Source organism: Aplysia californica, unplaced genomic scaffold (genome assembly GCF_000002075.1).
Source record: "Aplysia californica isolate F4 #8 unplaced genomic scaffold, AplCal3.0 scaffold00648, whole genome shotgun sequence".
NCBI classification, from domain to species: domain Eukaryota; kingdom Metazoa; phylum Mollusca; class Gastropoda; order Aplysiida; family Aplysiidae; genus Aplysia; species Aplysia californica.
The window spans coordinates 323,855-332,023 of NW_004797918.1; the positions used below are offsets into that span (position 1 = coordinate 323,855).

Genomic DNA, 8,169 nt, shown 5'->3' on the forward strand with positions numbered 1-8,169 from the left:
AAAAAAAAAAAAAAAAAGAAAAGAAAAAGAACCAAAAAAAAGTTAAAACTCAAATGAACACGTCATGTAGATCTATAGCCTATCTGGATTAGATCTACTCCCATCGGTGAGAATATCCTTTCATCTCTTGATGCAATCCTCCGTCATCCGCCGCCGATGACGTAATATTATGGAATTGCCCTCTGTCCTGTATCGATCGGCCTCATTCAACGATGTTCTTACTCTCCGACCACTGGCGCTCAGCATGAGAAAACAAACGGGCGTGCGACATATAGGTGGCCCTGTGGCGCAACGGTAGCGCGTCTGACTCCAGATCAGAAGGTTGCGTGTTCAAATCACGTCGGGGTCAGCGGAATTTTTTTCCTGTTGTTTTGTTGATATCGATCGACCCTTGTCACTTCTTAGTTGGGGTTTGGATTCATAAAAGACTAGCTAGTCAGGTGAAAATTATCCACCATTTCTTATAGATCTAGGCTACCCATTCAAATGGACCAAAACGTAAAAGAACAAAATCTTTATTTCCTATTTTTTTTTGGTTTCTCGAGGGCATTTTTATTTAAATTTTTTTTTTTTTAAACCTAACATTTTATACGCCCAGATATCTAGATATCTAGAATCTAGAGTAGGTTCTCAAAAGAGATATGCCTTAAAAAGCATGGTTAAATAAGAAAAACGTAGGCCTATTGACGAACAGGAATGAACAAAACACACTTAACACCAGAGTTATAATACATTGTAATAGAAACGCTGATGTCAAGATTCGAACCCGAATTCTTTCCCCATCACTCAACTCGCAGCATGACATAAAAACCAAGCGCCCACTGAACAGGTGGCCCTGTGGCGCAACGGTAGCGCGTCTGACTCCAGATCAGAAGGTTGCGTGTTCAAATCACGTCGGGGTCAGCACATTTTTTTTCTTAAAATAAATAAATAAATAAATACATAGTGTAACTTTCACTTCAAGTGTAATCATCCTTTGGCAAATTCGGAGTTCTTCTCTCTCCTCACCCCCCTCCCTCCTTTCCCTTAACCACGACTCCCATTCTCCCTACAGTTTAGATTTTCAAAATTTTTACCAAAAGTTGTATCTTATTAGTATCTTCTTAAGTATCTTATAAAAATTTGTAAACCCCCCTTCCACCCCCAAGGCAGTGCTACTGACTGAAGTGTCTTTTGGCCATTCCCAAAGGGGGGATATCAATATTATGTTCTTAAGCACAGTAGAATTGTAAATGGGCTGATTTATCAATGTCATGCTCATACTGAGCCGGAACAACATAGGGGGAACTGCTGCTTTTTCTTTCCTCATACTTACTATCGTCACTTTCCTCTACTTCTTTTGTATGTTTGTTGTTTGTCACTTTCTTGTGAACTGCTAGTTCCGGGGTGCCTTATTGACAGTCAAAGCAGACTTTGTGCTGTTGAGGCTAGAGAGGTGAGCAGAGTAAGCCTGATTCCCCTTTTAGGCTTCTCTGTTGACATCCACCCCTTGGGGCTCATATTATGTCCTATTATGAAGTAGCGAGCGCCTTAAAAACTTACTAAAAACCCTTTTAAAAAGTTGTCTTCCTTGTGTTGAATGTTTCAGTATGAACTTAGTATACACTTTATTTGCAAAGTAGTGAAGGGAAGATTGAAGAATTTGTATAAATTTTTTTTTAATGAGTAAAAAAAAAAGAAAAAAAGAAAAGAAAGAAAAAAAGAAAGACTCCCCCCCCCAAAAAAAAATTATTAAAAAATTAAAAATTAAAAAAATTAAAATTAAAAACAAAATTAAAATTAAATTTGGAACGGTGAGCTCGCTAGCTCAACCTGGTCCCAGCGACATGTGATGTTTTGTTCCCGCTTATAATCTAGGAGTACCCAGAATACACATCTTCCAGGTGCTGGTACTTAGCTCTGCATGGTGGGTCTCTGATTTCCCTCTTGATCTTTGGAAAGACTCCTCTGTATGTTGTTGGTCGTCTGTCTTCTTCAATCTCTCTGGCTTCATTAGCAGCTTCGTCTGCTGCCTCATTTCCTTATATTCCAACATGGCTTGGAATCCAGTGGATTTTTATTGTGGCTGTGGCTTCACTGAACTTGCGGCGCAAATCATTTATGTCCGAGCTCTTGCCAAGCAGCCCCTTGCAGAGGGACTGACTGTCAGTGAATATCAGCACATTGGTTCTACTGTGGCAATTGTCAGCAATCAATTGTGCAGCAGACATCATTGCCTGGCATTCCTCGTCATAAGATGGTGTAAGGATGATGATGATGATGATGATGATGATGATGATGATGATGATGATGATGATGATGATGATGATGATGATGATGACGTTTTGGTTTTGTTGTTGTCCACCCGACCCAAGAAAAGTATAATTCTTGTGTAGTGCAATCACAGGTGCTCAGTGCAACATGACCCCCCCCCCCCCCCCCCAAAAAAAAAAAAAAAAAAAACCAACAAAAAAGATAAAAAATAAATGAATGAATGAATGAATGAATGAATGAATGAATGAATGAACAAAAATAATTGCTTTTGCTCATGTACATGTATCTCCTGTTTTTTGCTTTCATTTTTATCAATACGATATTCGCATATAATAATATTATTATTCAAATTTGCATTGTGTAGTCTTGCTATACCAAATTATAAACCTACCAATACATACCTCAGGCGACCAGCAAGAAAGAAAAGATGTTCGCTGTTGCCAGGGGGCCCTGTGGCGCAACGGTAGCGCGTCTGACTCCAGATAAGAAGGTTGCGTGTTCAAATCACGTCGGGGTCAGCATATTTTTTTAACTTCAAATGAAATCATCCTTTGGTAGATCTGAGTTCTTCTGGATGTTTCAGCATAATGTGCTTATCGGTTGTATGCACGTTATTTGAAAAGCAATGAAAGATAGGTTTATGAATTATTATTACGATTTTAACAAGAAAATAAAAAATGGAAAAATTAAAAAGAAGTGCAAAAAATGCAATACCACCAAAAACAACAACAACACCACAACCACCACCATCACCACCACCATCACCACCACCAACAGCAACAGCAACAGCAGCAGCAACAGCAGCAGCAACAGCAACAACAACAACAGCAACAACAACAACAGCAACAACAACAACACCAACAACAACACCACCAACAACAACAACAACAACAACAACAACAACAACAACAACAACAACAACAACAGCAACAGCAACCGCAACAACAACAACAACAACAGCAACAGCAACAGCAACAGCAACAGCAACAGCAACAGCAACAGCAACAGCAACAACAACAACAACAACAACAACAACAACAACAACAACAACAACAACAACAACAACTCACTTAAATTTGGAACGGTAAGCTCAATGAATCAGCCCCCATTCCTCGTAAGAAAGGTGGAGGCTTAAAAAAAAATTCTAACCAACGAAACGCCAGAAAATCTTGTCCAAAGATTCGAACCCAAAGTCTATACGCACCTCTGTGACAAACCACAAAGAAGTAGATCGTCGGCTTTCGACATCTAACAGCCTCGGGCCAAGTCTGCAGAGCTTCAAGATAGGCTAATAGTAATAGTAATGATGATGGTGATGATTTTTGTTTCCTTAATGGGCCTGGGTACAGCTGTGATGGTCTTTTTTAGGTCCTCGTAGAATTTTCCTTTTATGTCGTCGGGGTTGGTCATAGTGGGTGCGTAAGCGCTGATTAGCGTGGCGAATTTCTTCTTGGGGAGCGGGAGGCGGGCAGTCATCAGGCGATCGTTGATTCCCTTAGGGGGAGCTGCCAGCTTGTTGACCAGGTTGGACTTGATAGCAAAACCAACCCCTGCCTCGCGACGCTCGTCGAGTCCACGACCGATCCAGAAGAATGTGTAACCGGCAGACTGCTCTGTGAGTTGTCCTTCCTCAGCGAGGCGAGTCTCACTGAGGGCGGCTATCTGTACTTTATATCGACCCAGTTCGCTGGCAATGAGGGCCGTCCGTCTTTCGGGACAGTTACTCCCTGAACGGTCAAGGAGGGTGCGCACATTCCATGCGCCAAGGGTGATGGTCATCTTAGATTTTTTTTGAGTTCTTCTTACCGATGGTATGGGACCCCTGCCAGCCGCGGCATGCTGGCCAAGGAAGGGCGAGACAGGCAATTTTTAGGACACCTTTTCTAGTCCCGTCCCCAGGCTGTGGGGGGATGCAGTGCTATCCTAAAGAGGGCTGCTTCGACGCCCAGGTGGCTGCCGAGTTCCAGCGCTGTCTCATTCACTGAAAAGCGACCACAAGGCCTGGACCGCCTACGTGTAGAGTTGTGACTACGACTGTCAGTGTGTCCACACCTGTCGCTTGGCCACTCGTCCATCGCCGCAGGACTTGAGAAATGATGTGGGTGATGATAGTGGGGATGATGAAGTCATGACTTGCGCTTGAATTTGATTTAAGTGAGGGAGAGTTGCGCAAAGTCGCCAGCCTCACTCTCTTGTCCCTGTCCATCTAGTTCCGGTGGCACGACGAAATCGAGACGGCCGGAGATGGGCCTGGATGCAGCGGATGACCAGCAGTGTCTTCTTGTCTCACTGTGCCCTTGTCGCGCTCCGCGGCGCTCTGCTGGGACTGCCTTTCTGCCCGTTGAACCACCGAGTGGTTTCGTCCGCGCAGTCCGCCGGAGCCAGTCTTTGCATGCGTAGGGAGACAGACCCTAGTTATCTCACTAGTGGGTTTGAAACCCGACCAGCTGCCCTCTACCTGGTTCAGCCCGCCTGCCAAAGCGGTTACCGGGGTGTGGCCGCTGCGCATGCTGCAGCTTCGTGGAGCCACAGGTGAAAGTTGAGTGTCCGGTGGGAACCAATGTAGAGTGGGCTGTCCTGAAAAGGACATGGCAGGCCTTCCCCATACAGAGGTACTATCCCTCCCTGACCACTCTACACCTCGAAGTAGAAATAGGACTAAGAAAGTGGCGTTGGATGGGACACACTTTCAGAAAGCCCAGCGGAAACATCACAAGGCAGTCACTGCAATGGAACACACGGGGAGCACGAGGCAGGGGTAGGCAACGAGAGACATGGAGGAGATGTGTGGAAAGGGACATGGGAGAGATGAAGCTCACTTGGAACGAGCTAGGAAGGATGGCCCAGGATAGAGATAAATGGCAGGAGCTTGTATGTGGCCTATACCCTGCCAGGGGTGAAAGGCATTGATGATGACTTTCTGCTTTATTAAGGTGTTGTTGTTGTTCACCCGATCCGACAAAAGTAGTATTGTTGTGTAGTGCAATCCGAGGAGGTGCTCATTGCAACTTCATCATAAATAAATAAATGAATAAAGAAATAAAGAAATAAAGAAATAAAGAAATAAAGAAATAAATAAATAAATAAATAAATAAATAAATAAATTGGTCTCATATAATAATACAATAATACTAATATAAAAATTATATATTACTCTAGTATAATCTTGCATCACCAAATTATTTAGATACCTATACTTCTAATGCATACCTCAGGCAACCAGCTAAAAAGGAGGTAAATCATTTTAGGGGGCCTTGTGGCGCAACGGTAGCGCGTCTGACTCCAGATCAGAAGGTTGCGTGTTCAAATCACGTCGGGGTCAGCAATTTTTTTTTTTAAAGACACGTACCACATAAAACTTTTTTATAACAAAATTAAATGTAATCATCATTTGGTATATCGAAAATTCTCTCTCCCCCCCCCCCCCCCCCCTTTCCGGCGCCCTCGTTCCAGCGCCACCATCACTTCTCTTCTCCCCATGGTTTAGGTTTCTAATATTTTGTTAAACCAAAAGTTGTATTTAATTAGTAAGAAAGGTGAAGGGCATTTTAAACATGCGTACAAAAGAAAGGCAAGGAACGTTTGTCTCAGGATTCAAACCCAAAGTCTCTACGCACTTCTGTGACAAACCACAATTTAAAGAAGTAGGTCTAGATCGTCGGCTAGCGACCTCTAGCAGCCTTGGGGTACGCCTGGATGATGCTGATGATGATGATGATGATGATGATGATGATGATGATGATGATGCGGAGGAGGAGGAGGAGGAGGCGGATATATATCATGACTTACGCACTTTCTGCTTTATAGTTTTGTTGTCGTCCACCCGATTTGAGAAAAGTATTATTCTTGTGTAGTGCAATCCGAGGGGGTCTTTGCAACAGGACAATAAATAAATAAATAAACAAACAAACAAATAAATAAATAAATAAATAAATAAATGAATGAATGAATGAATGAATGAATGAATGAATGAATGAATGAATGAATGAATGAATAAATGATTGGATAAATAAATAAATAAATAAATAAATAAATAAATAAATAAATAAATAAATAAATAACGAATTGCTCCTTGGTCTCCTGCGTTGCATTAATTTTTCTTTCAACATGACCTCCGTTATATAATGATAATATTATTAATTGAGTATAGTCTTGCACCACCAATTAATTATGATGTACTTTCTAATGCAACAATCCGGCTACCAGCAGGAGAGAGGAGATTGTTGGCTAATGGCAGGTGGCCCTGTGGCGCAGTGGTAGCGCGTTTGACTCCACGTCAGACTGTTGCGTGTTCAAATCACGACGGGGTCAGCAACATCAAATATGTTTTAAACTGGTCCTTACAAAATTCATTCACTCGAGGATGAGAGTACTTTGGAAAATCGGTGCCCTTCTGTGACTAGGTGCCTCTCGGTGAACGCCTGTGCGTAATACAGAAATGTACGCGCGTGGTCATGCACATACATAATGCATAGACATGTACAAGTAATATTTTCTCTCTCTCTCTCTCTCTCTCTCTCTCTCTCTCTCTCTCTCTCTCTCTCTCTTTCTCTCTCTCTCTCTCTCTTTCTTTCTCTCTCTCTCTCTCTTTCTTTCTCTCTCTCTCTCTCTCTCTCTCTCTCTCTCTCTCTCGCTGTGTGTGTGTGTGTGTGTTTGTGTGTTTGAGTCATTCTCTTTGTCTCGCTCTCTCTAAAAACACAAAATACACACAGACACACACACACACACACACACACACACACACACACACACACAACACACAACACACACACATGCACAGAGAGAGAGAGAGAGAGAGAGAGAGAGAGAGAGAGAAAGAGAGAGAGAGAGAGAGAGAGAGAGAGAGAGAGAGAGAGAGAGAGAGAGAAAACTAGTGTTTCCTGTTCAAAGACTATGTACGATCTCTTTTGTTCGTGCACTCGTGTATATCTGTCACCATTGTCGGCAGATCGGAGAAAAAACAACCAAACAACAACAACAAAACACAAAACACAAACAAACAAAAAACTTACAAGAAACAACATTTAGATTTAAAAAAAAACAAACAAAAAAACAACAACAACAAAACCCAGAAAAGTTTCGTAAATAGCGACGGGACTAATTAGTCTCTGTCCTAGTTTTCTCTTATCGCGTGTCTCCTGACTGTCTGTCTTTGTGTTTTCTTTTCTTTTTGTTATCTCCACCAATCAATGTAATTTGACTAATTTATAATTACTTGAGAGGAACGATTATTTTTTCACATCCTTTTCGGAAATGACTCATGCCGATGAGCTTCAGAAAAAGTATGCCTACTCCTACACACAAACAAGATAAAGAAGCAGGGATTCGAACCTTGGTTGTTTTATACCTCATATGCGCAGTATGAGACAATTGATTGTTGGTTGGAAAAAAGGTGGCCTTGTGGCGCAACGGAAGCGTCTGACTCCAGATCAGAAGGTTGCGTGTTCAAATCACGTCGGGGTCAGCAATTATTTTTTTAAAATGTTAAAATTGGAAAGCAAAGAGCAGTTTAATAATGAATGCTGATAGACTGCTTAGATAAAGTGGGACTTTAAAAAAAATCTTTTAGCTAAGTTAGAAATCTGTCGCAGTTAGTGCGGTATTTAATTTTTTATTTTATTTCTCTCTCCTCTTTGTTAAAAAAAAGAACTGAGAGAGAAAGACAGAAGAAAAGAGAGAGAAGGCGATGAAAAGAGAGAGGGGAAAAGAAAGAAAGAGAGGGGGAAGAAAGAGAGAGAGAGAGTGAGAGGGAGAGAGAGAGAGAAAGAGAAAGAGAAAGAAAGAAAGAGAGAGAGAGAGATAGAGATAAAGAGAGAGAGAGAGAGAGACACACAGACAGACAGACAGACAGACAGGCAGTCAGACAGGGCGAAAAGGATTAAGAGAGGGGAGGGGACAAGGCTTTCTACATGTATG

At 42.0% G+C, this 8,169-nt stretch overlaps 4 non-coding genes across 4 annotated transcripts; all 4 read left to right on the forward strand.

Moving 5' to 3' along the window:
* The first annotated feature begins 277 nt into the window (after nucleotides 1–277).
* On the forward strand, nucleotides 278–349 carry TRNAW-CCA. Its single transcript has one exon. It is a non-coding gene; the product is annotated as a tRNA-Trp (tRNA).
* Nucleotides 350–831: 482 nt separating this feature from the next.
* Nucleotides 832–903, forward strand: TRNAW-CCA. Its single transcript has one exon. It is a non-coding gene; the product is annotated as a tRNA-Trp (tRNA).
* Nucleotides 904–2,699: 1,796 nt separating this feature from the next.
* TRNAW-CCA lies at nucleotides 2,700–2,771 on the forward strand. The gene has a single exon. It is a non-coding gene; the product is annotated as a tRNA-Trp (tRNA).
* Nucleotides 2,772–5,503: 2,732 nt separating this feature from the next.
* On the forward strand, nucleotides 5,504–5,575 carry TRNAW-CCA. Its single transcript has one exon. It is a non-coding gene; the product is annotated as a tRNA-Trp (tRNA).
* The last annotated feature ends 2,594 nt before the right edge of the window (nucleotides 5,576–8,169 follow it).